The 16,828-nt window shown below is 40.1% G+C and overlaps 1 protein-coding gene across 5 annotated transcripts in view; it reads left to right on the top strand.

Annotated features, from left to right (window-relative positions):
• mob2a (MOB kinase activator 2a) overlaps positions 1 to 16,828 on the top strand; it is a 242,423-nt gene that overhangs the window by 180,370 nt on the left and 45,225 nt on the right. The window lies entirely within an intron of this gene.

The following is a 16,828-nucleotide window of genomic DNA, read 5'->3' as shown; positions in this document are numbered from 1 at the left end:
CAAATAATATTTCCACGTTTTCCAATGACATAAAGCTTGGTGGAAGTGAAAATGGTGAAGAGGATGTAAAGGAGTTTCAAGTTACCTTAGTTAGACAAGCTGAGTAAGTAGGCAAATGCATTGCTGTTGCAGCATAATATGGGTAAGTATGAAGTTGCCAGGTTCGGTAGGAAAGTAGTATTCAAATCGTGATATTTTGGAAAAGGTTAATGTTCAAGGAGACTTTGATGTCTTCATACACTGGTCATTGGAAGCAAGCATATAAGTGAAGCAAATAGTTCGGAAGCCAACTCATATTGGCACTCTTTGCTAGAGGGTTTGAGTATGGGAGCAAAAAAAGTCTGCAGCTAAAAAGATTATTATGCAACAGCAGCTGAAATACTGTCTGCAGTTTTGGTCTCCTTACTGAAGAGAAGATGTATTTGCCTTCGAAGGACCGCAGCTAAGCTTCCTCAGAGTTAATCCAGGAATGGCAGGTTTGTTTTATTAGGAGAGATTGGGTCGACCTGGCCTGAATTCAACGGGTTGAGAAGAATAATAGGGGATATCATTGGAGAACACAAATTTCTGACAGGATGTACAGACGTGAATCATGAATGATGTTTCCACTGGTTGAAGAGTTGGAAAGCAAGGAGCCATGGAGCAAGGCTATTTCAAACTGAGATGAGGAGAAATTTGTTCAGTGGAGTCAGATGAACTTATTGAATTTTTGTCCACAGAATGCTGTGGAAGTCAAGTCATTGAATATGTTTAAGAAATATAGATATATCGAGGCTAAAGGTTTGGGGAAGAACAGATGTGTGGTATTAAGTTAGAAGGAGAAAGTGAGAACTGCAGATGCTGGAGATCAGAGTCTAAAAGTGTGGAGTTGGAAAAGCACAACAGGTCAGACAGCGTCCGAAGAGCAGGAGAGTCCAAGTTTTGGGCATAAGCCCTTCATCAGGAATTTAAAAATTGACCATAATTGTGTTGAGTGGCAAAGCAGACCTGATGGGCCAAATGGTCGACTCTGCTCCTATTTTCTATTTTTCACTGATATCACTCATGGCTTCAAGAAAAATATCATTTTCAGTTTTTAGCATTGTGCACGTTGTTCCATTATAATGTGACAGTTGTGCTCCTCTACAACCTCGTGCTGTATAAGATCATGCTGTGGAAAACCCACTATACCCGTTCTATCTATAGGTTTCACCTTAATCAGTGTTTCTGTATTAGAGTACAATATTCTCCCACCCCCAATACCTGCGGGGGATACATTCCAAGACTTACTGAGGAAGCCTGAAATTGCAGATAGGAGCGAACCCATTCATTTGAATGGGAATCTTAACTGCCTGGCAGCCCCCAGTCCCTGATTCTGGAATGTTCCCTCAAACATGTTTGGGCCGCGGTAAACTGTAAGTAACTGTAACAGTGGAAAACTGTTCCACACATACAGTGGTCGCCCTGTATTTTCATAGGGTGTGGGCATTGCTGGCAATTTTGGCATTCATTGCCTATCCTCTGTTGACCTCAAGGTGGTATAAGTGCTGCTACCTGGGAAATTCCAGGATTTTTGCCCAGTGATGTCATAGTGATGTGGATCTGCAAAATAGTTGTCCAAGGACGTAGAGATTGCTGATTTAAAAGATGCTGTTGAAGAAGCCTTGTTCTGCTGCTCTAATGGATCTTTTAGATAGTACAAACTATATTCATGGTACATTGGTGGTGGGGAGTTTGAGATGCTTCAGGTGATTAAACAGGTGCCAGCCGGAGGACTTGTTTGTTCAGAGTTGTCAAGTTTCCTGCTTGTTGGGGCTGCACTATCCAGGCAGGTGGAAAATATTCCATCACAATCTGACTTGTGCCTTGTAGGTAGTGCATAGGTTTTGGGGAATCAGAAGGTGACTTGCCCAGAATACCTAGTCTCTGGTTTGTTTTTGTTTTGAAAATGTTAATATGATGCAAACATTGATGACAGTATCATTGTATGGCAGGCAGGGTAGTTAGATGCACTCATTTTGGTGATGATAGTCTTTGCTTGACCATGGTGTGAACATACATGGGTACATACATGTGGGGAAACAATCTAAAAGTATTCACACTGTCAGTTCTTACTTTGGCTGTCTCCACTTTACATCTTAAGACTAAGAGAAGATCATTGAAGCCGTTGAAGATGGTTGGGCCTGACATAAGGAGTTGATCTTAAACAATCTCGGTCATTTTATATTGGGTATGTTTTCTTCTAGGGGAGAAACTTCTGACTGTTTACTATTGACTTCCATGTTCCAGGGCTCCTTTGAGATACCTTAATGTTGTGGATGCTCACTCTTACATCTGGAATTCAATCATTTTGTCTGTTTTGGAGCAAAGCTGTAATGAGGTTTAGAACTCGATGATTCTGATCGGACTCAAATGGAACATGAGTACACCTTGAGTGAACTGTCAGTGATGCCTTCTGTCATTATGATGATTGAGAGCAGATTTTTATGTAATTGGAAAGATTGAAATTGTTCTGATTTTTGTAGACAAAGCATACTTAAGCAATTTCCTATGTTATCAAGTAGTTGCCAGTTTTGTAGCTGTGCTAGAACAGCTTGACTAGGGGCAAGCTAGTTTTGTAATACTGTAGTTGGGATGTTGCTGGGGGACACAATCATTTGCTTTATGGTCCCTTCAAATTGAATCAAATTGGCTGAAGAATGACTGTGATAGTGGGATCTCAAGAAGAGGTGGAATGGATTATCCATTTATGTTTTTGATTGAAGCTGGATGTCAGTTCTTTTTATTTGAGACAGACATGATGCTGGAGCCCAGCATGTTGAATGAGAGTCTTGCCAATCATTCAGTAATAGTCTAGAAGTGGCAGGACTGCAGAGGTTTGATCTGATCTCAGTTTACATTTTCCACTTTTTAACATATACATAGCCCTGAATTGTGTCTTCTCCTGGTTGACACCCTCTTTCTCGGTACATTGGTTCTGCTTCTGGAATGCTCTTACAGGTTTGTTATTCCACCTGTTAGGTAATTTCAAATTGAGGATGTGTCACGCCAAAGGTACTGATTACAGTACAGTGGATTGCATCATGTCCCATAGTGCATCATGGATGCCCAGTTTTGAGTTCCTCACTCTGTTCTGAACTAAACATAACAGCTTGACCTTATTTCAAAGACAAAGCTTTGTCTCCATAAGTATTGAGAGGTGCTAATTCGGAAACACTCATTGATAAATGCAGTTGTGGCATGTAGATTGGCGAAGAGCAAATGTGTTCGTTTTCCTCTTTTGATTCTCTCTGCTCCTTCAGGACATGCTCAACTTAGTCAGTGCTGGCACTACTGAATCACTATCAATGGTTATTGAAGTTCCTCATCGAAAGTGTGTCCTGTGCCCTTGCAGTCCATGTTGTTGGTTTTTATTCATTCATAGGATGTCGGCTTCACTGGCTCAGCCAGTATTTATAACCTGCATTTGCAACTCTCCTGAAAAAGGTAGTTAGCTTCTGCCTTGAACCATTGCACTCCTTGGAGTGCAGGGACACCTAAAGTGCTGTTTGGAAGGCATTTCCAGGACATGAACCTAATGACAGTCAAGGAACAGCGATAAAGTTTAAAGTCAGGCTGGTGTGTGGCTTGGAGGATAACTTTACAAAATTTGGTGGTGTCTGCTTGTTCCTGTAGGCAATAATGGATGTAGATTTGGAGGTTGCTATTGGAGCAACCTGGCTAGTGAAAGTGGTATTTGACAGGGTGTACTGATTCATCAGTTGTGGGAAAGCAATAGATGGTGTATGAAGGCTGACGAGTGTGTGCTGTTTTGGGGTGATCTGCTAATATTTATTAGTCAGTAAGAATGTATCTTTCAGAGATGAAATACAAAAATTGCATACGTGCTGTGAAATCACATTAATGTTTACACAAATTGAAATCCAAATCTGGTCTGTCTTTTTCCAAGCGTGGTGTAACATTAGAATTCATGCAACAGGATAGTTGCAGACTTTGCATAACATGCACAGCCAAGAAAGCCTTGATTAAATCTAGACAGATTATTGCAGTGAAGAAAAAGTATATATCTCAACCTGTTTAAAAATTCAGCAACTTAAAAATGAAAATTGGCAGATGGGAAAGCTTAACATTTCCCTGTAAAAAAAATATTATTTATTATTTCCAAGTCTCGAGCATTCAGCTGTCTTGTTTCAGAAAGTATAAACACTTCTAAACTTATGTGATCTTAATTTTTTTTCTCTAGTATGTCTTGGCTTTATTATTCCATCGGTCCTGTGTGTCTCCTCTACTACCTCAGCTGGCAGTTCTTCTGCTTCATTGTTTAAGTTATGAATGACAATTTTTGACTTCTACATCATTTGAAGGGGTATAATTGCTGATCCATAAAGTTTGGATATTCAGTTTTAGAAGTATTATATTTTTGGAATATTTTATTTATTTCAAAGTATGAGTACAGAGACCTGAATAACATTCAATCTTTTAACTAGAATCCAGTTCTTCATGGGCTTTGTGAACAGAGAGGTGTTGGGTTTGTATATGTGGGCAAATATCCTCTTGGTTTTCAGAGTTCAAACCAAGCTGACTGCATAGCACGCACACAACTACTCAGCCAAAGCTAAAGTCGGTAAATTGGTAAGTTAAGCTATACAATGGAGACCACTGTTAGTCTGCGACAGGTTAAACTGAAAACGCTGAACTCATTTCCTGCAAAACCCTATCTTCTGCCAGCTTTACAGCCAACAATAGGTCTTTCAAATTACAGCTTTTAAAACTAATGTTCTCACTGTTTGCTTTTGGCGCTTTCATTAGTCGCCTCTTTTACTGCTAAATTCATTGCAACCGCCCTATTGTCTAGGAGCCATATGTTGAAATATTGTGGGGAATTCTAACATGCAAAGCTAATTTGCTAAAATAAGCGTGGTAGCAGTGATTGTATTATTTTTCCTGAGATTAAGGACACTAGAATTCTTGAAGTTTTTTGAATAGATTATTATTTTAAAATTTAATAACTTTCCAAGAACTGATGTAATGCCTTTTGAACTTGATTATGTCCTCTTCTCAAAAACAGGCATGCAAGCCACTTTTGGTAAAGTCATCTATAAGTATCTTGTGCTGGGACACTACTGTACACTGTATCTCACAAATTAATGCTTCAAATGCATTTCACTCTAGGCACTTCAGACCTTGTAGATTTATTACTTTACGTCACATCTTGTATTGTCTAAAATACCTCAAATAGGCTTGGTATGTACTTGATTGGATGATTGCTCTACATGCATGTCTTACCTGATATTAGAACATAGAACGATATTAGAACATAGAACAATATTAGAACATAGAACAATACAGTGCAGGACAGGCCCTTCGGCCCTCGATGTTGCGCCGACCTGTGAACTATTCTCAGCTCGTCCCCCTACACTATCCCCTCATCATCCATGTGCTTATCCAAGGATTGTTTAAATGCCGCCAATGTGGCTGAGTTAACTACATTGACAGGTAGGGTATTCCATGCCCTTACTATTCTCTGCGTAAAGAACCTGCCTCTGACATCTGTCTTAAATCTATCAACCCTCAATTTGTAGGTGTGCCCCCTTGTGCGAGCTGACGTCATCATCCTCGGAAAACGACTTTCACTGTCGACCCTATCTAATCCTCTGATCATCTTTTATGTCTCTATCAAATCCCCTCATAGCCATCTTCTTTCCAATGAGAACAGACCCTAATCTCTCAGCCTTTCCTCATAAGACCTTCCCTCCAGACCAGGCAACATTCTAGTAAATCTCCTCTGTACTTTTTCCAATGCTACCACATCCTTCCCAATATATGGCGACCAGAACTGTACACAATATTCCAAGTGTGGCCACAGTAGCATTTTGTCTAGTTTTAGCATGATATTGTGGCTCCAGAACTCAATCCCTCTACCAGTGAAACCTAACACACCGTATGCCTTCTTAACAGCACTATCAACCTGGGTGGCAACTTTCAGGGATCTTTGTAAATGGACTCCAAGATCCCCCTGCACATCCACACTACCAAGAATCTTTCCATCGACCCAGTACTCTGCCTTCCTTTTGTTCTTCCCAAAGTGCATCACCTCACATTTAGCTGCATTGAACTCCATTTGCCACCTCTCAGCCCAATTCTACAGTTTATCCAAGTCCCCCTGCAACCTGTAACATTCTTCCAAACTGTCCATTACTCCACCGACTTTAGTGTCGTCTGCTAATTTACTAATCCATCCACCTATAGCTGCATCTAAATCATTTAAAAAAATGACAAACAGCAGTGGTCCCAAAACCGATCCTTGTGGGACACCACTAGTAACGGGACTCCAGGCTGAATATTTTCCATCAACCACCACTCTCTGCCTTCTTTCAGAAAGCCAGTTTCTAATCCAAACTGCTAAATCACCCTCAATCCTATGTCTCTGTATTTTCTCCAACAGCCTACCATGTGGAACCTTATCAAAGACTTTTCTGAAGTCCATGTATAGCACATCAACTGCCTACCCTCATCGACATGCTTGGTCACCTTCTCAAAAAACTCAAGGAGGTTTGTGATTAACCACTTGCCTTTGACGAAACCATGTTGACTATCTGAAATCAAATTGTTGCTTGTTAGATCATGATAAATCTTATCTCTTATAATCCTTTCCTACAACAGAGGTAAGGCTGATCGAGTTTAATTCGGATAAATACGAGGTGCTGCATTTTGGCAAAGCAAATCTTAGCAGGACGTATACACTTAATGGTAAGGTCCTAGGGAGTGTTGCTGAACAAATAGACCTTGTAGTACAGGTTCATAGCTCGTTGAAAGTGGAGTTGCAGGTAGATACGATAGTGAAGAAGGCGTTTGGTATGCTTTCCTTTATTGGTCAGAGTATTGAGTATAGGAGTTGGGAGGTCATGTTACGGCTGTACAGGACATTGGTCAGGCCACTATTGGAATATTGCGTGCAATTCTGGTCTCCTTCCTATCAAAAAGATGTTGTGAAACTTGAAAGGTTTCAGAAAAGATTTACAAGGATGTTGCCAGGGTTGGAGGATCTGAGCTACAGGGATAGGCTGAACAGGCTGGGACTGTTTTCCCTGGAGCGTCAGAGGCTGAGGGGTGACCTTGTAGAAGTTTACAAAATTGAGGGGCATGGATAGGATAAATAGACAAAGTCTTTTCCCTGGGGTGGGGGAGTCAAGAACTAGAGGGCATAGGTTTAGGGTGAGAGGGGAAAGATATAAAAAGGACCTAAGGGGCAGCTTTTTCACACACAGGAAGTGGTGGAGGCTGGTACAATTGCAACATTTAAGAGGCATTTGGATGGGTATATGAATAGGAAGGGTTTGGAGGGATATGGGCCGGGTGCTGGCAAGTGGGATTAGATTGGGTTGGTATATCTGGTCAGCATGGATGGGTTGGACCGAAGGGTCTGTTTCCATGCCTTACATCTCTATGACTCTTAAGTTCATTCCATACACGCACCAATGTGAAAAAGTTGCCCCTCAAATCTTTTAAATCTTTCCCCTCCCACCTTTAAACTTATGCCTTCTACTTTTAGACTCCACAACCCTCGGAAAAATGACCTTGGCTGTTCATCCTATCAATTCCATGCTCTTAAAGATTTTGTAAACCTCTGTAAGGTCACCCCTCAGCCTCCGCCCTCCAGGGAAAATAGCCCCAGCCTGAATGCAGTATTCCAAAATTGGCTTCACCCATGACCGTAATACTCAATGCATTGACCAATAAAGACGAGCATACCAAACACCATCTGACAAAGGATCACTTGACCCAAAACATTAACTCTGATTTCTCTACACAGATGCTACCAGACCTGCTAATCTTTTCCATTAATTTCTGCTTTTGTTGCCTCCTTCACTGCCCTGTCCGCCTGTCACTCCACCTTTCAGGAGCTATGAACCTGTACTCCATGGTCTCTCTCTTTTTCAGCAACACTTCCCAGGACCCTATCATTAAGTCCTGCCATGATTTGCCTTACCAAAATGAAGCACCCCTCCTTTCTATAAATTAAACTGCATCTATTCCCCTTGACCCATCAGCCCATCTGATCAAGGTTGTATTGTGCTCTGTAATGTCTGTGTGGGTGAGGTCTTTGGATCAAGTATTGATAGTTTCTATACTATCAGCAATTCTAATCTGCCAGTCATCCTTTGTCATAAGGCCAGAATCGTGCCAAGGACAACCAAAGATGAGTTTGTTTAGCAGTCAGTGGGCAAAGTTTCCCATGATGTTTAACAGTACAAACTTAAGACAAGAAGGAAGCTGATTACAAGTGTTTGTTTATGCAGTGTTTGAAGTTGAGGTTGGACAAGAACTCAATGAAAGCTATGCATGCAGTGAGAACTATAAATGGGCATGTAGTTTATGCAGACAGAATTCAAGGTTTTATCCAACTGCCTGGCACCAAGGACCACATTCAATTTCCTTTCCTTCTGGAAGTAATTTTGCTCCTTTTAGTAGATTATAATCTCATCTCAAATTCTAATAGGTTTTCCAGCAGCAATGAACCATAACACAAAAGTCAGCATTAATTATGATCTCAATTAATTCCAGGAAAAGGAGAGCCCCTCCCAATTCATCTTATTAACCTTGGGAACTGACAATGTTTTGTGTGTTTATTTGCCCCACCTTTCTTAAAATGTACCAGTGTACAGATAGTTTTGATATCAAAAACTATATGTTGGATGAATTATTTTTGGAAAATCAATTTTTTTTTCAGAATTATGATTTCATTAGATAAAAATAGATTGTCTTGATTTGACTGTTTTGGCTGTACCTGGGAGGAAAACATTGCCTCAATGTTTACATCACAGATCTGGAATGGAGAACCAGACTGAGCATTGGCAAGCTAACTAAGGCTGTGTTATGTGCCATTTGATTGCACTAACTGAGACCTTCCATTACTTCTATGATTAAGGCACAATTGATAGGACAATAATTGGCTGGTTTGGATTTATCCTGCTTCTCATCGACAAGGCATTACTGTGTAGTTTCATGGTTGTTTAAATGACGACAGTACACAACAGCTTGGCTAGGGGCTCGCCTAGTTCTGGGGCACAAGTCTTCTACTACTACTACTACTACTACTACTACTACCGGAATGTGGTCGAGGCCCACAGGCTTTGCTGTTAGCCATTTTTTGATATCACATGGAATTAAATTAATTGGTTGAAGACTCACAATTGTAATGCTGGGCTTCCTCATTTAGAGTCATAGAGATGTACAGCACGGAAACAGACACTTCGGTCCAACCCGTCCATGCCGACCAGATATCCCAACCCAATCTAATCCCACTTGCCAGCACCCGGCCCATATCCCTCCAAACCCTTCCTATTCATATACCCATTTGTAGAATTTCCTCAGCTGTTTAATTGTCTACCATTCATCAGTAAACATGACAGGACTGCAGTGCTTGGACTGATCTGTTGGTTGTGGGATAGTTTAATTCTGTCTGTTAAATGCTACTTTCCCCTTCTTAGCAGGCATGTATACAGATAAATGTAGCTATACCATATTGGCACCTCAAATTTAGACATACCTGCTGCTGCTTCTGGCATTCTCTCGTATACTCACTGAGCCAGGATTGGTTCCCTGGTTTGATGGTGGTGGTAAAGTGAGAGATGTTGGCTGGACTGTGATGGTAGAGATTGTGATTAAATAAAATTCTGATTCTGGAAATGGCCCACAGCACTTCCCTGCCACATTGGTTTTGAATCTCTCCTATTTACCATTCTAAAGTAACACGCAACACAATGCTCAGTGTCCTCTATGTGAAGACAGGACTTTGTGCAGCGGCCTTTCCTTTGCAGCATGTCTTTTGTGAGTGGTGGTAAACGTGGAGGAATTCTGAAAAAAGAACTGCGGATGCTGGAAATCAGAAACAAAAACAAGTTGCTGGGAAAGCTCAACAGGTCTGGCAGCATCTGTGGAGAGAAAGCGGAGATAAGGTTTTGGGTCCACTGTCCCTTTGTCAGAACTTAAGAGGAGTAATGGAGAAGTGCTGATTTATCAGCTGAGGAAGGCAGTAAGTGGTTTTCAGCAGTGAGTTTCCTTGCCCATGTCAGACTTGAAACCATGAGACATTATGGCTCCCAGAGTTTGTCCCAGGACAAATCTTGGCTTCCCCGCCTCCCCCCAAGAAAGCCAATTAGTCAACTTCAAAACACAGCAAACCCAGGCAACATTCAGATTTATGTTAATAGGTGAAAGGTAACATTCGAGCCACGCAAGTGCTAAGCAGTGTCCGTTTCCAACAAGAGAAAATCTAACCATCTCCCTTTGACATTGCTGAAATCCCCACCACAAACGTTCTGTCAGTTACTACTCAGCTGAAGCTGAAAAACAAGACCACCTATTTTAAATGCTGTAGCTGTAAAGGCAGTTCTTTGACTGGAATACTATAGTGAGTTACTTGCTTTCTGACTTCTCAAAGCCTGCCCACTATTTAGAAGACACGAGTCAGGTATCTGTTGGATTGCATGGATAAATGCAGCTCCAGATTAGGTTAGGATATCTGGTCAGCATGGTCAAGTTGGACCGAAGGGTCTGTTTCTCTGCTGTATATCACTATGACAATGATATTAAAAAAACATGACCGCATCCCTTTCACTACTTTAAAAATTTGCTCTCGGTTGCAAAGGAAAATTCTGCTGCTGATCATAGCGAAGACTTAATGTGGGAAGTGGCCTTGTCAGACCAATACTGCCACATTAACAATGAGTGGTGTCTTGGGGAGTTGAGTGCTGGGGTTGAAGTTTGATTACTGTGAAATGAAATGTATTGATAAAAAACTAGCAAGAAGTGATGCCTGGAAGTAAAACTGGTAAAGACAACTTAATGCTTTAGGTTTATTGTAAAAATAATAATATAAACACAACTGTTTTAATCTCATTTAAAATTGAACTGAATTTATCAAAGGCCAATATTATTGCATAAATCCTCATGGCACTTACGATTTAAAATAAAGTATCACAGACGCTGGAGATTTAAAATAAAAAAACAAAATGGTACTGGAGAAACCAGCAGGTTTAGCAGCATCTGGAGAGGAGAAAAAGATTTTGTTTAAAGTTAATGTTTCAATTCCGATGTTACCCTTCTTTAGACCTGAATTTGTTATGTTTGGAGTTTTTTATGATACTATTAAAACCCTATTGGTAAACACAGTGTACAGTAACAAACACCAAAGCTTAGACAGAAACAGAAACTAGAGTGAAACTGGCAGGTCTGGCAGCAGAGCGTCCCTAGAGATATACAGCACGGAAGCAGATTCTTCAGTCCAAATTGTCCATGCTGTCTCGATACCCTAAATTAATCTAGTCCCATTTGCCAGCATTTTGCCCATATTCCTCTAAATCTGTCCTATTCATATACCCATCCAGATGCCTTTTAAATATTGTAATTGTGCCAGCCGCCTCTACTTGCTATGGCAGCTAATTCCATACACGCACCACCAACTGCATGAAAAGGTTGTCCCTTAGTTTCCTTTTAAATCTTTCCCCTCTCATCTTAAGCCCATGCCCTGTAGTTATGGACTCCACTACCCTGAGGGAAAAAAAACTTGGCTATTCACCCTATGCCCTTCACGATTTTATAAACCTCTATAAGGTCATCCCTCCAGGGGAAATAGCCCAGCCTATTTAGCCCCTCTCTATAGCTCAAACCCTCCAACCCTGGCATTATCCTTGTAAATCTTCTCCAAACCCTTTCAAGTTTCACAACATTCTTCCTACAGAAGGGAGACCAGAACTGATTGCAGTATTCCAAAATGGCCTAACCAATGTCCTATAGAGCAGCAGCATGACATCCCAACTCTTATACTGAGTGCAATGACTAATAAAAACAACCATACTAAACGCCGGCTTCACTATCATGTCTACTTGTGACTGTAGGTTCAAGGAACTATAAACTTGCACTACAAAATCTCTTTGTTCAGCAACACTCTCCAGGACCTTACCTTTTAAGTGTGTACGTCCTGCACCTGTGGAGAGAGTGCAAAGTTGACATTTTGAATCAGCTCTGATGAAGAGTCACTGGACTCAAAACATTAGCTGTGCTTTCCACAGATGCTTACAAACGTGCTGAGTTTCGCCAGCAATATTTGCTTGTGCTGCAGATCTCCAGCATCCACAATTCTTTGCTTTATTTTGGCAAAACTTAGAGTTGGTACAAATGTATTCAAGTAATTTCTGGAATCCTTTGGTTTAAAACTAATTTTGTTTCATACAGTGCTTGGGACATCCACATGTTGGCAATGATGTGTGCTTCACTAATTTTCTTTGTGATTTTATTTGTATCTATGTTGAATGCAGTAATCTGTTGTTTTGTTAATTTACCTCGCCAGGGTAGTGGAGCCCAAAACGAGAGGACATAGGCTTAAGATAAGATGCAAAAGATTTAAAAAGGACCGAAGGGGCAACTTTTTCATACAATGGATGATGCATATCTGGAATTAGCTGCTGCAGGAAGTGGAGGAGGCTGACACAATTACAACATTAAAAGGCAATTAGATGGCTATATGAATCGGATGAGGTTAGAAGGATATGGCCAAAATGCTGGCAAATGGGACTAGATTAATCTAGGGTATCGAGAATGCATGGGCAACAAGATGAAACACCTAAGTTTTTAAAAAGTAACGAAGGCACATTTATTTGGTAGCTAGCACTTAGTCATAGAGATGTACAGCACGGAAACAGACCCTTTGGTCCAACCAGATGTCCCAGCACTTGTACGTTCAGAGAAAACGTCTAGTTGGAGACTAGAAACTCTTGATGTGCATGTGAAGCATGTTTGTTGGTGAAGTTATGGCATGTTTACAACTCAGAGAGGAATGATATGTACTTTCTGATACCAACATGTGATGAAGTGTCTTTAGCACTGAAAGAAATTTTGAGTTGTGCAAAAGTTCCCTTATCTTTACCTTGTTGAACAAAGAACAAAAGTAGCACAGCACAGGAACAGGCCCTTCGACGCTTCAAGCCTGTGCCAATCATCAGGCCCGAGCTAAATGACAAAATAAACCTTCTGCCCTTATTTGATCAGTATCCCTCTCTTCCCTTCTATTCATGTAATCATTCATTTGCCTCTTAAATGTTGCCACTGTGCTTGCTCCCACTACCTCTTCTGATAGTATGTTCTGGCAGGTTGTTACCACTCTCTGCTTGGAAAAACCTCCCGCACACATCCCGTTAAACCTAACTCCTCTCCCCTTGAACTGTGTCCCCTTGTAATTGAAACTTCAACCCTGGGGAAAAGGCTCTGACCATCTACCCTATCTATGCCTGTCATAATTTTGTAGACTTCTATCATGTCTTCTCTCAGCCGCCATCCTGCCAGTGAAAACAATTCTAGTTATTTTAACCTTTCCTCATAGGCAGTGCCTACCCTGGTGAACTTTCTCTGCACACTCTCCAAACCTTCCACATTCTTCTGGTGGTGTGGCACCCAAAACTGCATGCAATATTCCAAACGTGGTCTAATAAGGGTATTATTTAGCTGCAGCATCATTTGCCAACTCTTGTACTCCATGTTCTGGCCAATTAAGGCAAGTATGCCAAATGCCGCCTTAATCGCCTTGGCTACCTGTTTTGCCATTTTTAGGGAATTGCAGACCTGCATACCCAGATCAGTCTGCATGTTAATGTTCCTCAGGGTTCTGCCATTTACAGTATAATTTATACCTACATTTGATTCTTCAAAATAGATCATTTTGCATTTGTCTCAATTAAATTCCAGAAAACAGACTGTCTCTAAGTTACTGTTATTACTTAATATTGATTATTCTACCTTCTATATTCAGTGGGTTGTTATTCTCGCAGTAGCAGCAATTCCATCATGATTCTTTGCTACTGAGCCTAACCCACTTCCTTGCTCATTGTCGTCCTTAGCATGTTCCATAACGCAAAGGAGTGTTTTGGTAGGTGTCCTTCTTTTAATCCTTTTATAAAAAGTTTTATTTTTTTTTTCTGCACTTTGCAAAATTTAGTCTTAAATATTTATATATTACATAGGATTTCAAAGCATTGTAATCAGTGCAACTAATGAGAAATTATTACGCTAATCAAATTCATTATACCATCGAATATTGGGCAGTGTGTTCACTTAATTTTTTGCCTTTTCATGCTTCAGCAACTCCGAAAAATTGGACTAGTGCACATAGAAGATTTTTCTGTGGAGGCAGTGAAGCTCCAACAGTAATTAGTTTGTAAGGCCATGGGAAACTGAAATATAATCTTACTGAAGTAACAGAAATGCTATGTATTACAAAAAAAAAGACTCAATAATACAGAACTTGTTCTGTACATTGAATGTTATTGATAACATTTTTTGACCTTACTAACTGCAACATGAAGTGTGTCATTTGTACAGTAATTGGTTCTGTATGTTACAGCAAATGAAATTTTCTACTTGCCTCATGGTAGTAAACTTGTTTTTAACCTAGTTGATAAAATCTGTGGCATGTGCCAGATTTTTGGAGCAATTATACCCCATGTGACAAACATGCTCCTTCAAACTGTGCATCAGCTATAACGAACCTGTTTCTATCCAAACATTCTTACCCTAAGATGCTGAACTTGTTTTATTTCTGATGACAAAATGTGGCAAATTCATATTTGGAAGTGTCATCAATGTTGCTGTATCAATCCCAACCGGATAAACAAAATATGTTGAGGAAACTCCGACATAAGTGGTTTTACTTTCTCCAACCACATGTAAACCTATCAACACTTAAAGACAAGCCAGTGCTTGCCCAGAAAGTTTTATATAAATTGAACATTTTGTTGATACAAAATGAGCTATATAGCACATTGTAAAATAAATAGCTATCCCTTGGGGGAAATATACTTTTTAATTATTTTGGTTTTAAGTCAAGCATCCTTAAAGGTTGCAGGTTGAAGATGGAGCGAAATTGTTTTCAAAGTTATGTAAACTATGCTTCTGCTGTCCAGAGTTACATATTAGAAGTTGCTCATTTGAGTATGATATGTGTTAGTAGGTCAAGCACTAGAGGTATTTTTTTGAGTGGCAGGAATGTTGTTTTCAATTAAGTGAGGATTTGAGGCAGTCCTCTTAGCACCCATGCCCCTTACCCTGGAAAGGAATACAAATGCCATTTACCAGTTCCTGGAAAGTTAATGTGATGTCTTTTTAGTCATATTTGACATCGTATTCTTTTATAGCTAATAAGTGAAAGTCAACATGATATGTTGAAGGCAAACAGTATTGATTAACTTGATTTGATTTGAATGAAAAGAGGGTAGATGAGGATATTGCGGTTAGTGTGTGTAAGGATTGTCCAAAGGTGTTTGACAACAATTTTGTTTTAGTTGTTGTTGAATGGTATGAAATTCTTGAAATTAATTTTCACCGTCAACCCAGCTAAGGAACAGAGAGTGTAGTGTTGGGGTAGTTGGTTTTCAGACTGTTGAGTATGCAGTAGTCTTCCGTAGAGACCAGAATTAAGAACACTACTGATTTTGATATGTTTATGACCTGAATTTATATGTGCAGGGCATAATTTTAAAGTTTGCTGACACCGCTAAGCTCAGCAATGCACCAAACAACGATGAGGATGCCAATAAACATCAGATGAATGTTGATGGTCAGATACATGACAACTGAAATTTGACTCGTGATCTAATTTTGATCAGAATAAGTGGAGGCAAAATGAACTGGTCCAACTTTGAATGAGGGTTTACTTTGGTTGGAATTTAGGAACCAAAACACTTGGGTGTTTATATAAATCCTCTTGTGGCAGGGCATGTTGAGAAGGCAGCTTCTGAAAAATTAATACATGTGGCATTCTTCAGTTTATTAATGATTTCAAAGGTGCTAAAGCAAATAAGGTTTCTGAAATGTTTTCTAAAAGACTGGTTGGGGAAAATCAGGAGTATTACTTTCCACTCTTAATAACACACTTCACAAAGAATGTCAAGGGTTTGGAGAGCAAGTAGAATAGTACAAGAGATGAAGAACTTCAGTGATGTGGAGAGATTGGAAAACCTAAGATCATTTCTTCTCCTTTGAGAAGGTCACCAAGAGTTTTGATAGAGATGTTCAAAATCATGACTGGATTCAATAGATTAAGAGGAAACTCGTTTCAGTGGAAGAATCATAATCAGAAAAGATAGATGTAAGGTGATAAGGCAAATAAGCTAGAGGTGACAGAGACATTTGAGATGTACAGAACTGAAACAGACCCCTACGTCCAACTCATCCATGCCTACCCGATAACCTAAATTAATCTAGTCCCATTTGCCAGTACTTGGCTAATATCCCTCTAATCCTTACTATTCCTATACCCATCCAGATGCCTTTTGAATGTTGTAATTGTACCAGCCTCCACCACTTTGTCTGGCAGTTCTTCCCATACATGCACCACCTCCTGTGAAAAAGATTGCACCTTAGATACCTTTAAAATCTTTCCCCTCTCACTCTAAACCTATGTCTTCTAATTCTGGGCTCCCACCCCAGGGAAAACATGATTTTTCTTGACAACATTGTTGTGATTTGGGGCACATTGCCTAAAAAGGTGGTGAAAGTAGATTGAACAGTTATTTATTCAATTCACTTTTGAAGATGCTGGGCAGGAAAAAAAACCATGCAGGGTGATGGAGACAGAGTTGGGAGTGAAACTAAGTTGATAGCTCTTTCAAAAAATTGGGAGGGGTACAATGAGCCAAATATTTGTCCCCCTTCCGTATTCTATCGCTCTAAGGTTCTGTATTCATTTTATCTAAAAGTGCATCTTCATTTAAGATTAAAATAGAAGCATGTGGACGGTTAGGCAGTTTTAGGTCATAGGCAAAAATGAGGACTGCAGATGCTGGATATTAGAGTC

The sequence above is a fragment of the Chiloscyllium plagiosum genome, unplaced genomic scaffold, assembly GCF_037043375.1.
Source record: "Chiloscyllium plagiosum isolate Xiang-an unplaced genomic scaffold, Cpla_swu_hap1 HiC_scaffold_18, whole genome shotgun sequence".
Lineage (NCBI taxonomy): Eukaryota > Metazoa > Chordata > Chondrichthyes > Orectolobiformes > Hemiscylliidae > Chiloscyllium > Chiloscyllium plagiosum.
The sequence above is the reverse complement of the archived record's forward strand: the minus strand, read 5'-3'. Positions and strand labels throughout refer to the sequence as shown.